Source organism: Ixodes scapularis, unplaced genomic scaffold (genome assembly GCF_016920785.2).
Source record: "Ixodes scapularis isolate PalLabHiFi unplaced genomic scaffold, ASM1692078v2 PGA_scaffold4__175_contigs__length_147842914, whole genome shotgun sequence".
Taxonomy (NCBI): Eukaryota; Metazoa; Arthropoda; class Arachnida; order Ixodida; family Ixodidae; genus Ixodes; species Ixodes scapularis.
This window is the reverse complement of record NW_024609879.1, coordinates 122,661,530-122,685,861: the sequence shown is the minus strand read 5'-3', so window position 1 is coordinate 122,685,861 and position 24,332 is coordinate 122,661,530. Positions and strand designations below refer to the sequence as shown.

At 46.4% G+C, this 24,332-nt stretch overlaps 1 protein-coding gene across 1 annotated transcript in view; it reads right to left on the bottom strand.

The window, feature by feature from the left end:
- Positions 1-23,822, bottom strand: part of LOC115309613 (glycoprotein 3-alpha-L-fucosyltransferase A) — a 36,817-nt gene extending 12,995 nt beyond the window's left edge. The window contains exon 1 of the mRNA XM_029967880.4: positions 23,457-23,822. The gene's annotated coding sequence lies outside the window, so the exon portion shown is untranslated. The remainder of the gene's footprint in view (positions 1-23,456) is intronic.
- Between the last annotated feature and the right edge of the window lie 510 nt (positions 23,823-24,332).

Sequence of the window (24,332 nt, the reverse complement as noted above, 5' to 3'; positions counted from 1 at the left end):
TTAGTATATTCATGTGCACAGTCTTCTACGCCACTTGTACGTGCTGTCCTCCGCGAGCTTTTTACCTTAGTCTATTCATGCGTGACCAGTGCAACATATAGCGCGATCGGAATGTTTGTGCAACCTGTTTGCAAAGATTGGTAGGCTGCCCGCAAATACGTGACTACAGTCGATTGCAAAGTCTACACCAGATTCCACTAAAAGCGGAATCTACTGTAAGCGGCGCGAGCTCAAGCGGACCAGCTCCATCATTGCACTTTGGGAAAATAAGGGGAGGGGGGGGGGGGGGGGGGATCAATGATACGAAACCGGAGACACCCTCAGAATATTAGGTTCGCGGTGGAAGCTATCGGGAAGCGAAGCTTTTGGTTCGTTGCTTCGTCTGTCCGGGGCGCAGAGAAGTCTGACAAGGAAAATCTACGAGCCTGGAATCTTTCCGGGTGCCAAAGACGCCGGACTAATGGCCCTCCTATCTGAGGCTCTCCATCGATCCGGACATTCAGGATATGCTAATGGCAGTGCCGCGCCAAGACGACGGGCGGACAGAGACGCTAATCTTTGGGAACAAGAACTGATCGCTTCGTCGAGACGACCGAGTGCTTACATTGGAGGATGTATGCCTTTCAAACGGTCTCTCCCCACGGAGAGCTCTCACGGAGCTCGGAGTAATGAGAGCTTAACGGAATGTTGTCGTCGGATCGAGTAGACGGTATGCTATCAAAGCACCCAGTGAGGCCAGCGACGGGTGGAAACTGGGCTCGCCGAAATCAAACTCACTAAAACTGGATGCGTAGCTCACTCCGAGAATTATTGTACGAGACAGCGAACGCGTGCCGGAGGACCGGAATCTGAAAGAGCCGCCTTGCTCTTCTCGTTCTGCCAGTGGCAGAATTAGAACGGCAAGGCAGAAGGATAGAACGGCAATTAAATAAACGAAGATTGCGCAAATTGACTTTCAATCACGTCGGAAATGCTGTCGGACAATCGATAACAATGTACGGAAAAGGAAAGGATACGTACTCAAGAAGGGTGCCAAAAACACGTTCAAGATTCGTGCCAGGGACAATTTCGTAAACACTGTACACTAAGCGTTTACGGCAGTCGGCGAAAAGGTGCTTCCTATACTACAGAGTGGAAGCCAGAGGAAGTGTCGTCGATAAGACGCCGTCAGCCTAACTGCAAAAAAAGAAAAAAAAAAAAAGAAGAGAAAGAGAGCTCCCTGAGCCTAGAGTCAGCCAAGCGATGCGGGTGAGACAATAGACGCGTGCAGCAGCAGAGATGTCTGCCGGTGGGAACCGCCAAGCCGCTACCCTCGGACATCCATTCGTTCATCCTTTGTTTCCGTCACGGTCTGACGTCACTTCCGCCCCTGCAGTAATTGCGGGACGCCGTTCGTGCTTTCGCCCGGCGCTGCCACGCGTGCAACGCCAACAATTGCGTACCGTAGAGCAAAGGTTCGGGAACTTTAGCGTCTGGCCAGCCTTCTTTGTTGTCTCGTCCGGTTTATGTTCCTCTTCTCGTTTTTACTGCAGACCTTTGAGGACAAACACAACCTGTCCATACTTTGTTTCAACACGGGTCAGGGCACAGCTCCATCGTTACGGTTCGATATAGCCAATCAAGCAGCGAGAAAATGCGTGACGTCACGCTGTTCGTCGTGTTTTCGCGCGTATCCACGCCCATAAACCGGTTCAACCAAAAAGGGTCGTGCAGGCACCGTGACCTCGCAATTTTATAGCCTGGTGCGACATAAGACCGGCAGTGGGTGCTCCGCCTCCGGCACTATAGCTTTGTGTATATATCTTCCGTAGCACGCGAAGTGAAACACGCCGTAAAGCAAGCAGTGGCTAGTTTGCATACACTCGCGGACAATGAAAGTTAAAACGACCAATACGGCCTTCTTTTTTTTCTCTTTTTTTTTTTTTGCTGCGTCTGCGGTTGCCAAAACGGTCTCTATTATCTATCGATATGTCAAAGAATCCGAAATACGAGACTCAACTTGGCGTTCCGTACGAAGATCGAACAACAGCTCCCTTTTCAGCTCATTTATTGTTCACCACACGGTACGTCCGTGCTTATATGAAACGTAGCGTAAAGATACGCACCTCCACGAAAAAAAAAAAAAAAATAGCATACTCGATATCATAATATATAGCGCCAAATGTGTGCCCTGCATATGGTGCGCGCTCGTTCAACACCAAACCGTACTACGGTAGAAAAAAGGGCCAGGTTATGCTCGTTGCCTCTCACGGCATACCGGACGATATTTTTGTTTGCGGGGCAGAAAGCAATGTCCACGTCAATTATTTGGTAAACAATTAATTTGTAGTGCGCGCGCAAAAAAAAAAAAAAGTTAAAATAAACTCTTCGAGCAGGTGACATGATGTAAGTTTCCTCGTTCTAGCGTGAACTAAAAGCAAACAAAAAAATAACGCACCTCTGCACTCTACAAAAAAAAGAAAAAAAGAATGTTGGAGCCATTACACCCCTTGTCACATATATAATACACCCCAAAATTTCAGTTCGACGTACAACGCACTGACTTCGAGCTGAAGGCGCCAACTTTTACGAATGGCTCGATGACGGTGCGATATAGCAGAATAAACAGCTAAAGTACATATCAAAGACTACAGGAAAAAAAAATTTGCAGTAAAGCTAAAAAAAAGCAATTACTTTTTTTTTTTTTTTGCAGTTAGTTTATATGAATAAGTTGCATAATTCGGTAATCAAGCCGCTCGTGAAAGTTGGTACCGTCTGTTCAACCTAAGTGCACTGTATACGCCGAACTGCAATTTTTGGGGTGTAGTATGTGTGACAAGAGGGGGCGTAAAAAGATACCTATGGTCTCTCTGTGTAAGATATGCAATTAAAAACCATACTACATTGAAATGCCTCTAAATGATCACATTTTTTTTTCTTTTAAATACCAGCAGAGTGTGCTACTGAAACCGACGAAACTCCATCAAACTTTGGCGCAAAGACGTCGAGTCACACCAACTCATTCGTCCCACAAAAGACACGGTGTGCGGTGCGGACGCGATGAAACAATAATCTCCCGGCACGTCTCATGCATGTACGAAGCACGCTTTGCTTCGTACAACATGTATACGCTTCGAACCATAGCCTTTTCGATACTCATAAAGCCTGGTAGTTCGACGACGGAGCCGTACAGTGCCCGGTCGCAGAGTTGAAGCGCGAGGATCTGGTAGCACAGAGCATCAAAGATGCCATCTCCCGGGGATCCTCGACATCAGCGCACAGCTTTTGCTGCGGCGAGGACCCGAAACACACTTGCTCGTTCGGGAAAAGTGTGTTTCGGCGTCTCGCCGCAGGGGGGCGCCAGTCACGTGGCTCTCCTCTCATTCGTTGTCGGCCGCTCAAACTTTTTTCATTTCGGCGGTCACTTCTGGTGGCGATCTGCCACGCTTTGTCAGTGTATAGGAGTCTATGTTTGAATGCTTCTACAGAAAGGTTTCTGTGCGACCAACGTGACAAGACCATTGGCACGAGCAAGAAACACACCTCAGAGAATGGAGACTTTTAGGGAACCGTTTTGGCACATCCGGTACGGTATACGATGGACCCTCCGGTACAAACTGCGCATGTGCGAGACTTCTGCGGCAGCGCATGCGCAGCGCGTACCGGAGGGTCCATCGAAAGTATCAGACGTGCAAAAACGGTTTTCTCAAACTCTCTAGCGTCTGCAAACTGTCTTTTGCGTACGATGCGTGACCGCGGCGGCTTAAAACGGTAGTCGATCCCGGTTATAACTTTGCGTTAATGGAAGCATATATCATGCAAACGAGATCGAGTGACACCCCCAAGTTAAAGTTATAAATAGAGCCCGAGCTTCGCGTAAAAGGGCGCCGTCGCACGTCGCGCTCGTTCCGAGGAAGCACGCAAAAAAATGATCTCCATCCTTGCAGCTGCTCCAAATGGGGCGAAGGTTATCTTCGTGCTCGGGGCTAACTAGCGACAAAACACCTGCTCTAAAAAAAAAGATAAAAAAATTTTTGCTTATGCGAATTTTTACTGTCTTTTTACTGTCGGCCAAGTGGAGGGTAAATTAGGACTATAGCAAATTTAAAAAAAAAAAAAAGGGGGGGGGGGGGGGAACAACACGCCGCAACTTCTGACAGTTTTTGCGCGGTGTCTCCGTCGGCGTTTCAACGTTAAAATAACCTTAATTTCGATCATTTCCTCGTCAGTATCAAGCGCGAGAAGGTGTGCGTTCAGAGAATACTCGGAATTATAGGATTCGCTCAAGATTCACGCGCGTTCAACATAAATAGGGCACTTCGCGAGCCCCGTATACTGGCGCCAACTTTCCCTAAAGTGGTCTTCAGAACGCTGCCATCCTTGCTTGCCCGCAGAACGCATTCTGAGCATGCGCTGTTGTTCTGTTGAGCGGTATATCAGACGTACGCTGCGGTTGCGTTCACGGGATCACGCGCACTGACTCTGCGTGATTAGTTTTTAGACTAGTGATGGGGTTAAACTTTCCTTTTTTTTTTTTTCCTGTCGAACCTGTCCGAAACGACCCAACCTCGGTGCGTTTCGGACAGGTTCGGATAGTTTCGGAGAGTTGCCACACTGGCCAGACCATATTATCGAGCGTTGTAACTTTTGTTTTTTAACAATACAATTTTACGAACCACCATGAATATTTAAAATTTAAAATATCGATACTTAATTTCACAAAATAGGCTCCTTCATTAAAAAAAAAAAAAAAAAAAAAAAAAAAAAAACTGAAATACGGAGAGATAACGTACCATAAAACACGGTTTTTGGTCAAAATCGTTTTGATTTCACAACTTCCATAATCACGTCGTCACGTGACCAAAAAAAAAACAAACAAAGCGGGCAGGTAGTGAAATCGATGATCACAAATCGCAACGCTCGTTTGCATTGTACCGAAAGCTCGACGACGTGTGCCGTGTTCGTTACAAGCGCCGGGAACGTAGTGGTTGGCGTCGACACCACACGGATGCCATAAGAATGCAGCTGCGTCGGGAAGATCTCCGACATCTGTGTTATGCAATGATCCTTCGCGCAGACAGTTTTGACTCGAGTACAAAGCATGCATTAAGCTCCAACGACAAGTAAGTTAGTTCTAGTTAGTGTTAACTTTACATATTAAAACCAGGACTAACAACACGGGAAGGACGAATAGAAGACATACATAGCGCCATATGTACGTAAGTTTACGAAGGGACGCACCGAGCGACAATCTTTCACAGCAAGACAGGCTGGAAACAAATGGCGGTGACAGACCTTCGCGAAGCTAAAGCTCTTTGCACAGCACACAAAAACAAAGTTTGCTTCCTTTCCCGTCACAATCTGCTTTAGTGGCTATGTAACTTATTCCCACTTCTTTAGAAAGATGCTAATTCATTGCTTACCCGAAGAGGTTTATTGCTCGTGCATCACAGTTAGGCGTCTTTCACCCCGAACGCTCCGCTCAAGACCAAGCGTGTCTCCAGAGTGGAAACGAAATCACTGATCAGTCAACCGTGATTCCTGACCGAAATGCTCGGGAGGCCTACACATTGCATTCAGAGCTCTGTCACTTCGACACGCGCAAGCCACCATACAGAGCTTAGCTCGTTGAGGTATTGCGGTCAGTTTGGCCGTCGCGTCGAGCACGGATCAAGAAAGCTCTCGATTGTTCGACGCGCCCGCGAGTCTCATCATGGAATCGTATACGATCTACGAAAATCCGTCACAGACAACGGGCAACCCGGTGTGTATTGCCATAACGCAGAACACAAAACCAAAAACTGGTCACAACGCCCGCAAAAACCAAAAGGAACAACGACGTGTTAGCTAGATATAGCGGCGAAACTGCCGAACCTTCGAAACAACCGAAATTTCGTCCGGAAAAGTTTCGGAATCTTCCGAAACGGTCCGAAACCGTAGCTGTGGAGTTTCGCCCTGTCACTAGTTTAGAAGGTAAAATAAAAACTCACGGAGACGAGGAACACCGTGACGATGAAATAATAACCCCGCTTGATTGGAACCATAGGATCCTAGTGTCTTGGCTGGAGCGGCAGGAGACTCAACAGCGGCGCCTCTGGCGGTGTACTTCGGCTCCGGGCACAAGGAACAAATATTACCGCGTTGTTTCTGCAACAGCGTTCGGCTCGGGTTCTTATTCAATCAGCGAAGCACGAATTAAACACGATCGAGGTAGGTGACGTACAAAAACTCCAGCGAACAGGCCTCGTGTTGGGTAAACACCAAAGTGTGTCAAGAAAGCAGCCGCTGCAGCTTGACTCCCTCACCATTAGTCTGTTGCAAAAAAAGAAATAGTATCTGCAAAAGAAGCCCCGCCTCTAGAAAGCGCTGGTTGCCTTCCGTCGTTCCTCAGCTGCACGCGCGCCGAACGATCCTTTAAGTCATAAATATTGCGCTTTGTGCGTGGATGCGATCCTTTTACTGAAGGTCTTACGTTGAAACAGACTACAGTTGCTTCCCTTCGCAACTGAACGGAGCTATTGCACATCGAACCACACGTCCCATCTTCATGTCCTCTACTACGGGCCTTTATAAAAGTCTGATGAACAGCGGTCGTTGGTTCAGGCAGACGCACGTATACCGCACCGCTGCCGGGCGGGGTACGCGGTACGCGCCGACGCCGAACCAAGTCCGCTGCGAGTCTAACGCGAACCTTGGCAGTGACCTTGGCACAGTGAACGAATGCACGCAGTCGCTGCTTACGCCACCGGCTCTTGAAAAGTCCTCCTTCCAGATCCGGATTTTGCTCTTGGCTACGGCATTTCAACACGTCCCAAGGAAGATACACGGGCGGTTGAAACCGGCTTCAGCCTCAGAGGTCTCTGTCCTTCTATCGCAAGTTCGTCTGCTTATCTTGCAGGGGTTGTGGCGACGCCAAAACGCCGAGTTTTGATTGGTTCTGAAGGAAGGATAGTGGGTAGACCTCAAGCCAGCTTGCTTCGAGGTCTACCCACTATCCTTCGATCAGAACCAATCAGAACTCGGCGTATTTCTGACGTCATCGCAACGCCTGCAAAAGAAGCAGACGAACTTGCGTTCCGCATATAGGGTGCACCCTTCCGAAGCCCCGTTGCCGAAGCGTCGATTACAGAATGTTAAGGGACATGCTCTCCGCATGTAGCCCTCACACGGCACGTCTCTACATGATACTCATAATGCAAAAAAAAAAAAGGCAAAAACGCCGCGAAGGAATTAAAAATCTCGAAATCGTTACCACGCAAATACGAGGGCTGTTTTACACAAGTGATGATTTTGAGAGCGCAGCTTTTAGGCGCCCGTTTCCAGCTTGAGCGGCGTCAACGGCGCCGTCGGCGTAACCGTGCGGTGCATTATGGATAAATTTCCCCGCTAAATCACGGAAAAATTTCCCCGCTAAATCTAGCGGAAAAATTTGCTCGCTAAATCTAGCGGAAAAATTTCCCCGCTAAATCTAGCGGGAAAATTTTCCCGCTATGTTTAGCGGAACATTATTATTATTTTTATTATTATACACGGAATTTAGGAACCTACTATAGCTACATCTCCACATAATCACCGCGCAGATTTAGGCACTTGTCATAACGTGGCACAAGCTTTCGGATGCCCTCCTCAGAGAAGGTTACCGTCTGGGTTCTACTTCTCAGGCAGTCCATCACGCGGTCGACGAGATCGTCATTCTCCTCGCCACAGACGTTCGAATCTTTAATGACCCTGGTCATCGTTGACACCTGTTCGTCCTCCCCGAAGCTTCCATGCAGCTACAGTATCTAAACGCTGTGTATATGAAAATATGTTTCATTATACTCTCGTTTCCTTTCTAGCAAACTCATCAAAAAGTGTTCGTTGTTTTTAAGAAAGAAAGAAAAAGGAAGAACTCAATTTATCGAAGGGTTATAATGAAATTAAATGCAAAGGTGCAAGCGAGCTGGACAAGAACGACGAAAATAATCCTCGTACAGCCCCCGTAATAAATTTTCTGCTGTCCCTGTGCTAAGATGGGAAAAATGATGCGTGAAAAATCAAAAACCAGCGGAATTTTCAAAAAAAAAAAAAAAAAAGTAAAAAGCGAAAAAATCCACACGTTACCTCGCCACGTATGGCGGAGTCTCCTATCTCGGTTTATCACAGCGGTGCTTTAACATTCCCGGGGAAGAAACCTTTCAGCATTGCGACCTTCGGTTCCGAGAAGCTGGTAGATATCCCGCATTCTTCGGTAGATTATTCCACCAATAATTGTAGAAGATCGATAAGGCGCACGCTTTTTTGCCTTTACTCACAAGACGCGCAATTCCAAACAGCTCGACTGAACACACCGGGGCACCCCAGAAAATACGAGCTCTGACTGGGTGACGGGGAAATTCTATTTTATTTCAAGCTGCGAGAAGCGAGATGAGGCGTTTCTTTTACGAAGTTTAGTTCTTCATCTTTTTTTTTTCTTTTCGTTCTTTTTAATTTACGTCGTACCCCTTTGTTGGAACTATTTTTTTTTAACTTTTGTTATCACTAAAATAAGTTTTTACTGCTTTCCATTCTTAGCCGTCTTCGTTCAATCAAGCGTTTTCGATTTTACCCCTTCGTTGGAGCTGTTTTATTTATTTGTATTGCGTTTTTGATCACTAAAATAAGTTTATACTGCTTTCTATTGTTAGCCGTCTACGTTCAATCGAGCGTTTTCGAATAAAATGTTTAGCGATCGAGTTCCTATTATTTGTGTGATGAGCTATTGTAGAGCCCTCGCCTTCATAAAGAAACATTTCCTTATGTCGAACGTTCCGGTAATAACCGGCGAAGCCGCTTTTTGAAATTCTTCAAGTCTTTTGTTGGGAACCTTTTCTTGCGTTATCAAGGCAAGCCCTCGTGAATCGGCGTAGACACAGCGTTTCCTTAGAAATACTGCGAGACACAGGGTATCCGTTACAGCTAGAATGGGCGTGGTTGCATCTGCGCGTATACGCGGCAGGGAAGCGGAGAAAAATGTGCCACTCTGCAAACACACAGCGCCTCCCACACTCTTTTCGACTCACTATACGGCAGCCCGAGGTACGGCCCGTGAAGGTACAAGGAGCGGTTCATGTTTCTTTGGTAAACTTCAATTTCAGAATGCAAAGCCAGCGGGACGGTAAGAAAAACAAAAAGTCTCGGCTCCAATCCATGCTGTGAAAGGGGTTGGCCAGCGAAGCTGTGGTCACCTGCAACGACTGCCCACTGCTCTATAGACCCTTTTCATGGAAAACACTGCCAGGCGGTGCTCCAGTCTTTAACGTCCCAGAGAACTCCCGGTCCATAAAAACAATGAACGAAGTCCACCCTAAAACCGCTGCTTGAAATGTCGATGAAACGTATAACCACCAATCTCCAGGTGAACGCGAAAGGAACGAAGAAGCGCGAGATCTGTTAACATTTTTCTCGAATATTCTTGAAAGCCAACTTGCCTCATACAAGACGTTACATTTTCCAGCCGAGGGCCCTCGTCAAATCTCCAGCGATGTACTACGTGTAGCATTTATGCTTTCTAGCGCCGGTGACACAAGCAAGTTCGACAGGCTTGCAAAGACGGAGAGACCGAAAGTCACTTGGGACGCAGGAGGCACTTCACGTTTGTAAACAGCAAAAGGGTCTATACTAAATGACTGACGAAAGAAAAGTAAATGCACTGCACCCAAAACTTTTTATATACGAAAATCTAGTGACGTCACTCGCCACGTCGCAAGCTGCCGTCGCCGCGGCAGCTGGCGCAAACCTGGAAACGTACGCGGTGAGCGCTACGTGCTTCGCATTGTCATCAGGAGCGCCGCGCCTGTATTGCGCTTGTTCTTTATTGAAACGAACGCTGCGCTGTCTGTTGTATACGTGATATGCACTTTTCGCTTCAATCGCTAACTTTTTTTGTTGTTGTTTGCGAGGACGATGACACAAAGGAATTTAAGAAATCCGATAAGTGAGTCATATTCGCGACTCCAGCGAACTAAAAGGGGCGCGCTGGTCAGGCAAAATGGCGGGCGAAAGGAGGTCGTTTCCGTCGTTCAGCACGCGGACCACCACAACTTCCTGCACAGCAGCGTAAAATCCGTGTTACATTTGAAAGCAAAGCGATTTTTCGACGGTAGAAACCTTCTTCTAGTCAGTGCATAGGAACGACACGGCGGAAGCATAAAAATAATAACTGGAAACAATGTTTGTTTCTATGCTGCCCCCGAGAACCAAGCAGCGATAGCAAACAAGAGAGTCGAAACGACCTCGTCTCTTGAGCTCCTCGGCATGGCCGCTACGCGGCGCCCATTTCGCTGGAGTCGCCACAGGGTGCGTATCGGCCTCGTGATGTGGTCGCTCCTTTTCGTTTGCGTTCTGAACTCGCAGTGGTAAGAGAGAAGGAACTGCGCTGCTTTCGAACCGTACGAGCAGGCCCCACCGTTACAACGGAACGCACCCTACAACTCCCCGCGCCGCGTGGTATACCCATGTGGTACTTACGGGATGCCTCGTGGGATTTTCCGGAAAGATGCATCCGTTCTACAGCTGATCTTCAAACTACTAAACAACGATTTGAAAAGTTGCGATGTCTGGCTCAACTGGCAGATTACAAAATGCGTCCCCGAAAGAGAAGAACTCATTTTGCGATCCTAAGCAGGGACAGCAACCACCAATGGGGGTACCGAGACATTGAGAAAAGTACTTCAAAGAGAAAGATAATCTCTAGAAATATGCTTAATGACGTTATTTTCTGGCTTCCGACAAAAAAGAAAAACAAGTATGTGCTAATGAATCTCGTGTATAACTCTCTGGCTGTTCAAAGACTTTAGTTTTCGTTGAAGAAGCTTACACTTACTACACCTTAAACATAACGGTCCCTACGAAGAACACATGAAACCGTCGTCACACTGGTCGCGCATCATACAAAAATCACGGCGTTCACCGCAGACATGGTGACAGGAGCACATGCATGTCCAAGTCATGTTTGCTCCTAACATCAAACATGCCTCCTAACATCGAGCATGCCTGCGGACAGTGTTTGTGTGACCAATGAGAGCGCCGTATACAAAAACACGACTCGGGCAATTTAGGGAACCCTTTTGGCACGTCCGATAGGGTACGATGAGCCCTCCGGTATACAGACTGCGCATGCGCTGCCGGGCAAGACCCGCACATGCGCAGTGCGTACCAAAGGTTCCATCGTATACCGTATCGGAAGTGCAAAAGGGGTTCCCTAAAACTCCCTAGTGTCGACAGACCGTCTTTTCTACGATGTACCGGCAGTGTGACACGGTTCAAATTCTAGACGGCGAAACAACGACACGTTGAATGTGCACTAATCAACTCTGCGTCGGATTAGGCGGTGCTCACGATGCTCGAACTCTGTTTTCGGGGTGGCCCCTGTGAACGAACTTGACACCTTTAGCGTGGAGGTTTGTACAAACGCGTAAGTACCGTCTACGACTTCCCCGTAAATTAGCAGCACGCCAGAGCGCTCTTTCGTTCGGATCGACCATATTTACAGAGACCGGGAGAGTCGTCTCAGGTGCGGCGCCGGCCATCAGCTTTGGCAGCGGCGACACAATCACGCCAATCAGGGCGATCGTTTTCACGAGAAGAGGCTTTGAGCCGCGACAGCTCCGCTAACAAACGAGCAGGCCGGGGCAGGCAAACACTACTTCCTATTTCTTTTTTTTTTTTTTTTAAGCTTTCATTTTTGCAAGTTTTGTTTCCGACGTGTGTGCCGCCTCGCTTCCGTTGCATGTATGCATTTGTTCTGCAGTATGCCCAACGGTCGCGGGTCGCCGTGGCAACCGCAAGTTGGGTTACAACTTGCGACCGCTAGCGCGCAAGAATGTTCTAACGTCGGCGTCGATTTTAACGGGCGCAAAGGTATATGTGGCTCGCATTCACGTCAGATTAGCAGCCGCTCTGATGGCTTTGACACTGAGCAGATTCCCTGCACGACACTGCTCGCACAAACGAGGCCACGGTACCTTTTCAGATTTTACTTTGGTATACTAGAGGGGCATCAAAATTTTCTACCTAGGTTAGTACCTTAAACATGCACTTTCCACCGCTACAGTCATTCTGATGACAGTTCTGGAATGCTGAGAGCAAAAGCAGTGAATACCGGCGATGGCGCGTTCGCGCTAAAGGTGCCGCGGAGTGTACCTTCTGCAGCACAAATATTTTGCATTACCCAATTTGTTTTCTTTTCTTGGCAAGGCGGAATGGCCACCAGCATGATGCTATCACGTCACGTGCAAGCCACGTATAGTGATGGAAGCAGCATTAAACCTTTCGTAGCAGGTTCAGTAGCATTCAAAATACTGGTACGGTGGAGCAGCCGCTAACGCTTCTGGCGCAGATGGTAATGAAAAGAAAAAACAAAAAGTGATTGCACATCTAAATGAGTTCGTCTGTGATAATGATCGCCAGTTCCTCTTTGATACTGGAGCCTATTACTTATCACATTTTGTGCTAAAAATAAATAGAATTCAAAAGGAAGAGATATCCCTTTTTGAAAAAATAAGGCAATGAAGACAAAGAAGATCGATCTGTAATAATCCTGAGAACAAATTCCGTGCCTATTGCGCTAACCCTCCAACAGGTCAGTCGCTACTCCTCGGACTGCGGTGCAAAGCGGTGAAGCCCGACGCAGGCATGCTCGTGTCACGTGGTGAGATGTAGTGGAGGTCGACTGGAGCACCGCAAGTGCCATGGTACTCTGCAGTCACTGCACAAAGGCACGTGGCAGACATGAGAATCGAGTGATCTCACCAGGAGCACAAGATCCTTGTTCTGTCTTATCAGGGTATATACCACCATCCTACTATTTCGCAAAGTTTTTTGAGACTTTTAGTTCCTGATCTCGCAGACATCGTCTGGTAATTTAAACGATGTCGACGATCAACTGTCCTGCGCATCAACCGGCCAGAGGGATTGACGGACCATTCCTATACTTCGTTTCACTTGAAGTCGACGCTATATACAGCCGACTTTACGAGCCACTAGGACCATTTGAACAGCCTCAAAGCGCGACATCATGGCATTCGTCTTCCTGTACGTGTTTTTTCATCGGCGAAACCAATCGGGTGCAGTGAATGCCCCGTGACTCGCGGTTTTAGTATCTGTATTCGAGGCTGTATGCGTTCGAGATTTCGATTGTGCTTAGACCTAAGATAAAACAAATTATATGGCTAGTCGAGACGCCGTGAGGTATATTCATATCATTTTTGTTTCCTTCTACTCTTCTAAATATTGGGGCCGACCAATATTAGATTATTTTTTATATTTTGCTTTAAAGGGGAACTCCACCGGTTTTTTCATTGTCTCCGATTTTCTTGAAAGTTTGCTAAACTAACCAACAAACATTGCTAAAATAGTATCCCAAATATTAGGTCAAAATATTGTTTTTTCGTGAAGTTATTGAATTTACAGTTTTGGTCTTCACCATGTTTTTCAAACTGAAAGTCTCTACTGGCAACAACAACAAAGTGACGTCAGTGGAAAGCAGGGGTTAACTTTTTGGACTACAGAAGTTGTTCCCAATGGATTTGAAGCAGTTTCTTGGTGTCAAATGAGTGCTTTGGAAGCTCGTTCCCGTATCCGCGCTCCAGCACGGAACAAATGATTCGCATATTCTATTTTTAGACTACTTGCTCGACTGGCAAGCCTGCCTGCCACTGACGTCACGGCACTGAAAAGAGCGCGAATATTTGAATATTGGTTTTTGCACTATTTTCATTTGCCGATTTCACAATACCTATTATGAATTTCGGGATGCTGAATAGCACACCGGAAAGGCTAAAGGCCGGGGGAGTCAGAAAATATAGTTAGTTGAGGTAGCTAAAAAAATCGGTGGAGTACCCCTTTAAGCCTATCCTGGCGCAATTATGGCGTAATTTTGGGCGAAAACGATGCTTTGGAATGAGAAGTAGCTGATTTTCGTTCCTGGCGCAATTTGGCGCATATGGTGCAGCACTTCCATCGCTGCATGTATACATGAAATTACTGTCAGTGCGCAGGCGAGCTGGTGGAAGTTCACCACGATGATTTTAACCCAATCCTAAAACCCAAAAGATTTATTTTTTATTCTTTTTTTTTTTCATTTAAACAGTAGCAGGGCAAATGTACATCGTCACTGTTTGTCCCCTATTACTTTCTCTTCAACTGTAAAACAATTGTCCTCCTTTTGCCCCAGTATCGGGTTAAAATCATCATGGTAATATCACGGTGTCACGGTGTCACGGTGTCACGGTCTCACGGTCTCACGGTCTCACGAACCTTTAGCCGGAAACGTTTTAAAATACCGAATTTGTTTTTCCCAGCTATAACGGGTAGGATAATGGCCACAAGCATGGTTCCACGACGTCACGTGCAAGCCGGGTGGTCGACATAAATCCGGACTTTTTTATCCAGATTTTGTCTCTCCACAATACAGTGAAGCTAACCGGCCGTATATCGCACTTCTGTGGTCACGTGATTCGACAGCGCACCGTCGCCTAATAAGCAACTCGCGACTGGATCAAAAATGGGCAGGGAATACGGCCGAAGGGCAGCAATACCCGAATCCGCTTCGAGTGGTATGGCTGCGAGAAGGCTCAAGTTTACGTCATTGCCAAAAACGTTCAGATAATGTGTCAGCCCGGAAGACGTTACGGAAGAAGACCGAGCAAAGCACAGAAAACGGACGATATTCATTTAGTCTTTGCCTCTATATGCGTTTCCCTGCATATGGTGAATTTTCCGGATTTATCTCGACGATCCCCCTTCCTTATATATGGCTCGCAATGACGCCACACCAGCCGTCCCCGTGGTGACCTGGAAACTGAGCACGAAAATTTACCCAAACAAACATTTGGAACCACCGAATTCGTTTCTCTCGGGGAAACAAAAAACACAACAAAAAAACAAGTAGGGTAATGACTACCACTGGTGCCACGGCGTCAAGTGCAAATCATGTATCACTTGTACGGTGCTCACTACAAAGAAATACTTTTAAAAGTAATTTTGTTAATCGTTTGATTAATGATATTTTGCCCGAACTTTTCAATGCGAAATTGCCGGCCGACTCGAGCTCGCCAATACGTAAACCCATAACGGGTGAAAAAAAAAATGGAGGCCCCATTTTATTTCTGTGATTTTGAGAAAATCACTCTGAGGAGAGTCGGGAGATGAACAGGTAGACCAAAAACCCGTACCAGAAGGCCGCGAAACTGCGTTCCTAAGCTGTCAAAATCTCCATAACAAGGCACACTTGGTGCAACTTGACCTTTCCGGGAGCAGTGTTTGCTGTTGGTGGCTCCACAGGGGAGAGGTTCTCATAATTGGGCACCTACGGAGTTGCAAGCGAGTCAGCCGAGGCAATAAAATCTTTCGATGTCCCAACGTATGACGTCAGCTATGACGACGCTCCAGCAGACCACAGAAAGGTTAGCGTTGTTGCAAACCTCTCGAGGTTAGAGATCGACCAGGTTCGAAATTCTTCGAACCTCTGTCGCAAAGTTCGACAAGGGTTCGACTCGAGCTCTCACTTTTGTGCGCATGCGCGGAAATTCGAAAACGAACTGACGCTACGTGGCGGAGGAAAAGGGCAGTTCTTATTTGGTATACAGTTTCAATGTTTCACATTATTAAATGAAAGCACTAAAAAAATGTTTCCTTTTATTTTGCGTTAACCGCGGAAATTATTTTATCAGATATATGTAAACTACTTTACAATTAAACTTTTTTACATTCCGCGTATAAAATAACCGACATTAAACTTGAATCCGTGGAATTGTATCCATATCTAGGTGTGATTATCAACTTTAGCTTGCATTCCTCATATTTACATAATAATCTACGCTAACCGCATGCTAGGGTACCTGCGACGTAACTTCACCAACGCTTCATTTAAACTAAAACTGCTACTCTATAACTCTCTCGTGCGCTCCAAATTAAAATATGCACCCTCCATTTGGAGTCCTAACCACGTCATCCTGCAGAGGGCTCTTAGACTAGTTAAAAAAACTCCCTTCGTTTCATTCTGTTTAATTATGATCAAACAGCTAGCATTACAGCAATTATATTCAATATGTCCTTCTCTACTTGTCAATACGTAAAAAGCTTTTTTTTCCTTTGCCTATTTTATAAGGTTTAGCATGATCCATCTTTACAAGAACATTTCATTACAATGCCTAGTAATTATCACTTTTTCCGAGTAGGTCATCAACATAAAGTTGGACTAACCCGTTGCCAAACGAACACCACCTTTAATTGAGGCAACCTGTATCCGTCAAACGAATGGAACCAGCTTCCCGCAGATATCGCACCTATATATAATTTTACGCTATTCCGGCAATCTTTGTTCACTCTTTTGTGCGATGCTTCTGACTGATTATCTTGCTTTATATGTCACTTTGTCCCTGGAAGACGCCATTTTTCGTCTTTCAAATTAGTGCGCATAATTTGGTGTTCGTATAAGTTGCCGCATTTCTTTTTAATTCTCTTTTTGCCTTGAGGTTCTCTTTTTTTTTTTTTAACTCTTTTTTACAGTGATTTGGCGCTTGACGGTATGTATAAAAATTAACTAATTAATTTCTGGTTTCCCAGTGTTCGAGTAAAAGTCTGGCAACGCTGTCCACAAGTCGAACTTTGTGAAATATTAATGAAAGTTCGAAGGTTCGCCGAACGAGTCGAACCTCGAAGGTAGTTCGTCGACTCTTCAAGTTCGACGAGAGTTTTCGACAGCCCTGCGGTGACGAAAACACTCCAGACCACGAAACAAATGCGGTACCGTTGCTGAAAGAGGCGAGGGGGTATCCCGACGACGTCACCACCCACCACGTGTTTCGTGACATGTGCACGCTTGACCGCCAGACTTTTCCCAAATGCCCCAGCCAACGAAACAAAGTGGCAACTGAGAAGGCTCTTGTACTATTGCTACAGCAATGCAGCCGGATATCCCCCCTTCGTCTCGGCACAGTCACCCACCCGAGTTTATTTTTGAGCCCAACGTCGCGCGCCAGACAAGACTCCTGGTGGTGACGACACGGCTCCGTCTAAAGGTTACAGTCTACTCCGGAAGCAGCGTCGCTGCCAATTATACCTTATGATCCGGCGCCTGGGTATTTCGGTCTCGACGCCACTTTGGTTGCATCGTGGTGCCCGGAACGGGATCCCGGCCCACTCGTCGACGGCACACTTTTCGACGGCCAATTCGTCGAATAGGCCAATTCGTAATAGGGCAATGCGTCGAGGCGCAACTCGTCGAAAGGGGAAATCTGTCGAAGGGCGATTCGTCTAATGGGCTGAATGACGGTTCGAGGTAAAAGTTCCTGGTTCCTTCTTATCTTCTGACCTAAACTTTTTATTTGTGTTTGGAGTAGTGCAGTGCCCTTCTGAGACGGAAAGAAAATCAGAAGCGGGCGAAGACAGGACAGTACCTTGAGACATGTTGAGAAATGTTCATTTGGGGATCGTCCTTTTGTGTTTTCCTTGTTAATTTTTGTAATGATCCGCCGCAGACTGTCGCCGCCAAGCGGCGTGACTGGTGGGCCAGGTAGGTTAGCATTTCTGTTATGAGCCGCCACAGACTGTCGCCGCGAAGCGCCGTGAACGGGTGGGCCGGGTAGTTTAGCACGCGAGACGTAGTGATCGTCCCCCACTCCACCGCGAAAGCGGCGAAAGCTGCAAGTTGTTATCTACGGCAAGAAAGAGCACACTGAAGGTATTTTACCGTGAGGCGATTTTAGGACAAATATTATACCATATTATGGCTTTGAAACAGTGGCGACCAGCTGGGATTTTTGACGAGTTGCCCTATGACGAATTGGCCTATTCGACGAATGGGCCGCCGCCGAGTTGGCCGTCGACGAGTAGGTTTTCGACGAGTTGGTCTATTGGCGACTCTAGCGAAATCGACGCCGCATAGCGGCAACGCCGAGAAGATCAGGAGAGAATGTCATTTCGACACTCACGTCTGCTATCGCCGCTTGGTTCTCGTAGGCAGCATAGAAACAGACATCGTTTCCAATCATTATTTTTATGCTTCCGCCGTGTCATACCCAGGCACTGACTAGAAGAAGGTTTCTACCATCGAAAAATCGCTTTCCTTTCATATGTTACACTGTAACACCGATTTTACGCTGCAGTGCAAGAAATGTATGCTGGTCCGCGTGTTGAACGACGAAAACGACCTCCTTCCGTCCGGAATGGATGGATGGATGGATGAATCCGGCTGAGCCTTTTGGATCGGGCGGTAGCTTACGCCACCTAGCCATTTTGTTTTACCGTTTAAGCTTAGAATATTTAAATGTGAAATCTATATTCGCTCCGCACTGCAAAGAAAGTGAGGCTATAAAACCCCCTTGCCATCAGTTAATAAGAAAATACCTAGTTTTCTCTCGCTTTCTGCCACCATTCACTTTTCTTTGCTTGGCAATCTCTACAGTTTTGAAATCAACTCTCCCTTCGCTGTCTCTAAAACCCAATGACTTTATAAAATCTATGTTGTCTTCGGTAGGCATAGGGTGAAGCCACTTTGCCTGACCAGCGCGCCCCCTATAGTTCGTTGGAATCGGGAATACCCGCCTGGAACGCGTATCCAACAAATATGTTTAAACGCGTCAAAAAAAAAATAAAATTGGTCCCTCGATTTCTGCTTGACAACGCCATGAAAGTGTCACGCTGTCAATGACTGCGATCCTGGAGATATCGTCACAGCAGGGCTAGTGAATGTGGCAGACGCCTGTTCTGCTGTAAGTCTTTATCCAGCTTGACAGTCCGCGGAAGCTTCAGCAGCTAGCAGTTGGGACGCTGCGACGACAGCGACACTCGCGCTCGCTTGTTGCTTTCTGCCGGAACTTCTACGACCAACCACTAGGATCGCGACATCCGACAGCGTGACATTCCGGCTTTCGTGACGTCACTCGCCACCTCTTCGGGACCACTACCGATGCACGGGCGGAATAGGACGTAAAATACACCAGTCGAAGACGCTTTCGAGGCGCCGTAAAGTTGTCGTTCCGAGCAGAGCCACACAGTACAGTCTGCAACAGAGCGAAACAATATCGTTTCAAGTTTCCCGACGCTAAAGCTAGGAACGGCGCATTTTCCAGCTGTAAAAATCGCCAATAGACCTCTTTCTTTCTTTTTTCTTCAAAAAACCGCTTCAACGTTTGTTTTTGCCGTCGCACGATCACGCACTTCAAGGGTGTATTGAACGAAAGGGCTGTATCAGCTTTCGGCGTGAACTCGGCTCGGCTCGTATTGGACACGAGCGCTACGCCGGCGTTCGGCGAGGACTCGGATCCAATCACGCGCTTCGAGTCCATGGATGAATGGATGGATGATATTTTCTATGCCCTTTAAAATGGACGGTAGCTATCGCCACCTAGCCTAAGAAAATGCTTTCGTCCTCTACTTAAACACCCGATTTCTTTCCGTGGTGGAAAGAACCACCAGGGAAAATAGAAAATAGAAAATAGAAAGGCAAAAAGCAGTGGCAATCGCCTATGTTGGTTGATGGACTCTTGAAAAGGGTCCATTGCGCCCACTCTACGCTAAGCACGAAAATGGCGGCCCCTGGAAGAAAATTGAGTAACGGAGTGCTAATCTAAGTGCAGCAATGCGCGGCTAGTGGCTTTATAGTTCCGTGCGGATGATAAGAAACGATTAGAACTCGCCGCCCGTACCTCGCCGAGATAAGAACGGAATGCTCCACCCCAACACGAAAATAATACATAGATACATTTTTTAAGTGTTCTTTTACTGTTTTACGTTTAATATTTCGCATGCGACGATCGAACGCTTCTGGTGGGTCTTTGCGTACGTGGGCCGAAACGTTTGGTTTAAATTTTCAGGGAAAATCACCATTGCTGTTTTTAAATATTAATAAGGAAGATTTCATTTAACGTGTCCTTTGCTTGTTGTTCACAGCCGCAGCCGTGAATAAAAGTAACTGCGACCAAGGGTGTCGCGAGCTTGTGTCGAACCTATATTTCGATGTCGAACCTTAAGGTTCGACTGCTTCGCCGAATCTTAGGACCCTTCGCTAAAGATCGAAGAAGTTCAACTTATGGACAGTGTTGCCCGGCTGCTACACGAATATTCCAAATTTCGGGAACAAATATTTGACAAAGTAGTTTATTGTATATTTTATAAAATGATTACGAATGTTTACACTATATAAAAGTGTAAATATGCGCTTTTAATGCATTCGTTAGTTGGCAAGGTGAACCAGCGATGCCAATACACCCAACAAGTATTGCACTTTTCCTCAGCCAAGTAAAACCAAGTGGATTTGTTTTTGTTTAATTTTCGCAGATGCGCACAAAAGTCGAATTGCTGTCCAACCTTACTGTATCACAAAAAAAAAAAAAAAATTGTCGTTTTCCATTATGATGCAAAACCAACTAGCCATCCTTATTCAGTCGAACCTTTGTCCAACATCACGTTGAAGAAGTTCCAAAGATCTCAAACGGGTCGAACTCGAACCTGGGCAGGTTCGCGACATCCCTAGCTGTGACTGTGAGCTGCGTGAGCTTCACCTTCGGTAACACGTCTCGTCAGATACGAGAGTGCACGCGTAGTCAAAAGCACGACCGAAGGCAACCACCGCGTGCTGGAGGCCACGGGCATGCCAAAAAAGTCGACCTGCCATTCTTATCCCGACAGTGACTATATAACGCTCCTGTAAAGTATTTTGATGTTTATAAAACAGTAACAGCTTATCGTGACATTATATTTTAAAAAAACGTTTGAAGTTGCAAGGGTGTTTGTTTCGCACGTAAGGAAAGCATGCGGTAAACGAATTAAAACGCCCAAACTGTAAAGTAAGTTACTTTTTTTTGTGAAATTGTGTATTCAGTTAAGTTTCAATTTTCCTCACGGGGAACGCCATTCTGTACCTACTATGACATCGTGTATGGTCGTTGCCTTTTAGTGTCGCTTTTTTTTTACGCAGGGGAGAGGAGAAATTTCAGAAGTCGAGATCACATGACACGGCATACTCGGGGAACGGAAGCAAGCAACGAGAATGAGACCGCATGGTGACGGCAGGCAAAATGTCACGGGTCAAGAGGAAAACGACAGTGACTTTGGCTTTTAACTGTGCGGGTGGGCGAATACTAGAAATTTCGAATACGAATAGAATATTATAAATCAATTATGGTATTCAATTACATACACATTCGTATATTTTTCTCCAATATTCGAAATGATTCGAATATCTGAAACAAATCGAATATTCGAGAAGTTCGATCTGCTTACGGTTTCGAATAACAAAGCTCAGTGAAATCGCTCCCGTATCTCCGATTGAAGGGTCTGGGCCTCGCTCCCCCCCAAACCATCCAATCGGCGATGAGGTAACGGTAACCAGATGGCCCTGGCGGTAACATATACTGCTCCAGCATTCCTTTCTGACTATCTTACCCGTGATTTAAAATATCTTGGAGTGCTGTTGTCCGATGATTGGAGATGGAATAATCACGTCACGGGTTTACGCTCTAAAGCTAGCGGCATGTTACATTTCTTCATTTATTTATTAATTATTTATTTATTCCGTCGCAACTTTCGGCAAATTTCTGCAGACCTGAAAGAGACTCTTCATTTCTCTTACGTTCGACCGATTTCAGAATACGCGTGTATTGTGAGGGACCCGCATACGCAAACATGTATTAATCAAGTAGAAAGGATTCAAAACCAAGCGACTGGATTTGTCTCAGATAATTACAACTTCAGGGAAAGCTCCTCAGAAATAAAGCGCACACTGGGATGGAAATCAGTTTAGAAGGAAATGTGTACGTTTAAAGTTTTTGCACAATCTTTATTATAGGAACACAGGTCTAGATAACTCAAAATGTTGTATAACGCTTCCTACATTTCCCGCAGGGTAGATAATTAGAAAAAAAAAAAAATTCGAGAATTTTGTGCGAGGACTAATCTCCTAAAGTATTCGTTTTTTCCCCAGACGATCACGAATGGAATATGCTCCCGGATGCCTTAGTAGAACTTTCTTCTATTTGCTCCTTTTTTTGACACTACCATGTCGATGTGCGGCGCCCATCATCTTTTGCTGTATCAATTTTTTGTTTGCTAGCACTGTACTGAGGATTTTTTTTATATATGGCATCTTCTGTATATTTTGTTGTTCTGCACTATTACTCATATACGCCTCCCCCCCCCCCCCCCTTTTACTGTAATGCCCACTGGGCGAAGTAGGTAATAAATAAAAAATAAATAATAAATAAATAAATGTTACTAATACACCACTGCGCGTCTGGTGTCGCACTGCTCCGCCCGCCCGTATTATTTTGCGAACGGAAACAATTGTGATCTGAGATCTGCGAAGCCAAGAAACGAAGTGGAGACGGTGCAGGTCAGAAAAGGGGGTGCTCCGTTTCTAGATACCTCGCCAAGGCGACAGCATCATTGGCATACAATGCACAACATTCGACCCAACACTGCACCCCGTGTTGATGAAAGGGTATCGAGATTATTGCCGGTTAAAGTCGGGAAAAGATCAACCAACGCTCACGGACATAGTGCGCCGTTCCGAGCCCCTGCTAGAAAAGAGCACGCGAGCTCTAAATACTTTGTTTCTATGCTCGTGAACACAGGTTTGGTGTTCCAATATGGGACTTATACAAATGCGGGGAATAAATGCATTTGCCCCTCTGACTATTTGATATTCGATTCGAGGTTCGATTCGTATTCGAAAAAAATTAATCTTAGAACGGTCTTACTTTTAAGATGTTTTTCTGCAAACGTTCCGGCCACCTCCATGGTCCACAGCACGTGCGCCTTTCAGGTGCGCGCACGTGGCGAGGGCACCTTGCTTGGTATCGTCATAGCACGGCCACTCGATTAGGACTGGTCATAGTATCGTGCGCGGTGTATTTGCGCCTCATTTAGAGCGCCTCATTAGTTCATACTCGTGAGCACGTATTGTCGGGGACCCCTACATCTAACGCTGACGTTCTACGAATAGACAAAAACAAAAAAAGAAATGACACCACAGAAGACTTAGAACCAGTTGGCAGATCAGACGATACCCCGGCCTCCAATCTACCTTTAACTGTCAAATAAGTTGCCACCACAGCCGCTGACAGGTTGAGAAATAAGGGCAGAGCCTCTCTTTAGGAAGTCTCGCATCCAGCACAAGCTCCTTGCCTTCCGTCGTGCTTCGGATGCGCGTGATTGCTCGGCGCTTCGACGCCGAAGCATCATGGAAGGCATACATACGAAGCTCGCGCTGTGGGTGGCGGGACGACTGAAACAGACTTGTCTACCGTTCTCTTAATCTCAGTGATTATAGCCGCTAAAACGAACAAACCTTAAAATTCCCGACGCAACTTGTTGGCCAACAAAGAGCACCCAAAACAATTCTCCAAGCCGTCACGCGACCAATCGGCGGCAAGGAAACCGGCAAGGCGCCGGAGTTGTTTTGAGCCAGACAGGAAGGTTGGAGATAATCGAGTAAGCGAGATGAGAACACCTACCTTGACTGTCAACGGTCGATATTTCCAGGCGGTGTCGGAGGCTATCGCTGTCGCGGCGCGAAGCTTGGTAGCACAGACGCCGCTGCGTTGGGGTAGCACTCCGCCGATCGAAGAACAGTCGAAGTACAAAGTGCCCGCTTCTTTGAAAAGGAAAACAAATCCGACAGCACGTGTGTCAGTAGAGCGCAGCGTCTAGCGCAGGCGGCAACCTGAACTCGTCCGTTTCCGCGGGGCCCTTGTTGACTGTCCCACTCCGGCAGTTCGGTGTTCTCCCTTCCCGACGGTGGCGGCGAGGGAGCAGAAAAACAGAGGAAGAAGGAGCGAGGGAGCCATCGAAAACGCAGCGTTAAAATGGTCGGTGGCGATGGCGGCGCCGTTACGGCGAACGCTCCAACTACTTAGATTGGAAAATTCACCTTTGTTTCGGTTTGGCAGTAGGTTGGGTTTGTGACGGAACCTCGCTAAATGTGTTACTCTGGCTGGACTTCAGAAGTGTTGGCGCTGCATGGGAATGCGTCACAGAGTTCAACGAAAAGGTGCATAAAATATATCTCGCTGTTAGTATTACGCCTCCCTTATTTAGTGTGAGGATATATTCAGTATCCGGTGTATATATATCAGGGATGAGCAGAATTTCAAATACAAGTATTTGAAATACGTATTTCAAATACTTTGTGTATTTTGCATTTGTATTTAATTACGAATTGGGTAAAGTATTTGACGTCTGTATTTAAATACTAAAACGTGGGTATTTCAAATACAATCGTAATTAAATACAATTTTGTGGGCGAAAATACATCCCTCAAATTTATTGTCACGACTCAATTTGCTCATCCCAAGACGTGTCCGGAGCAGGAAGAAAACCACGTTCCGCAC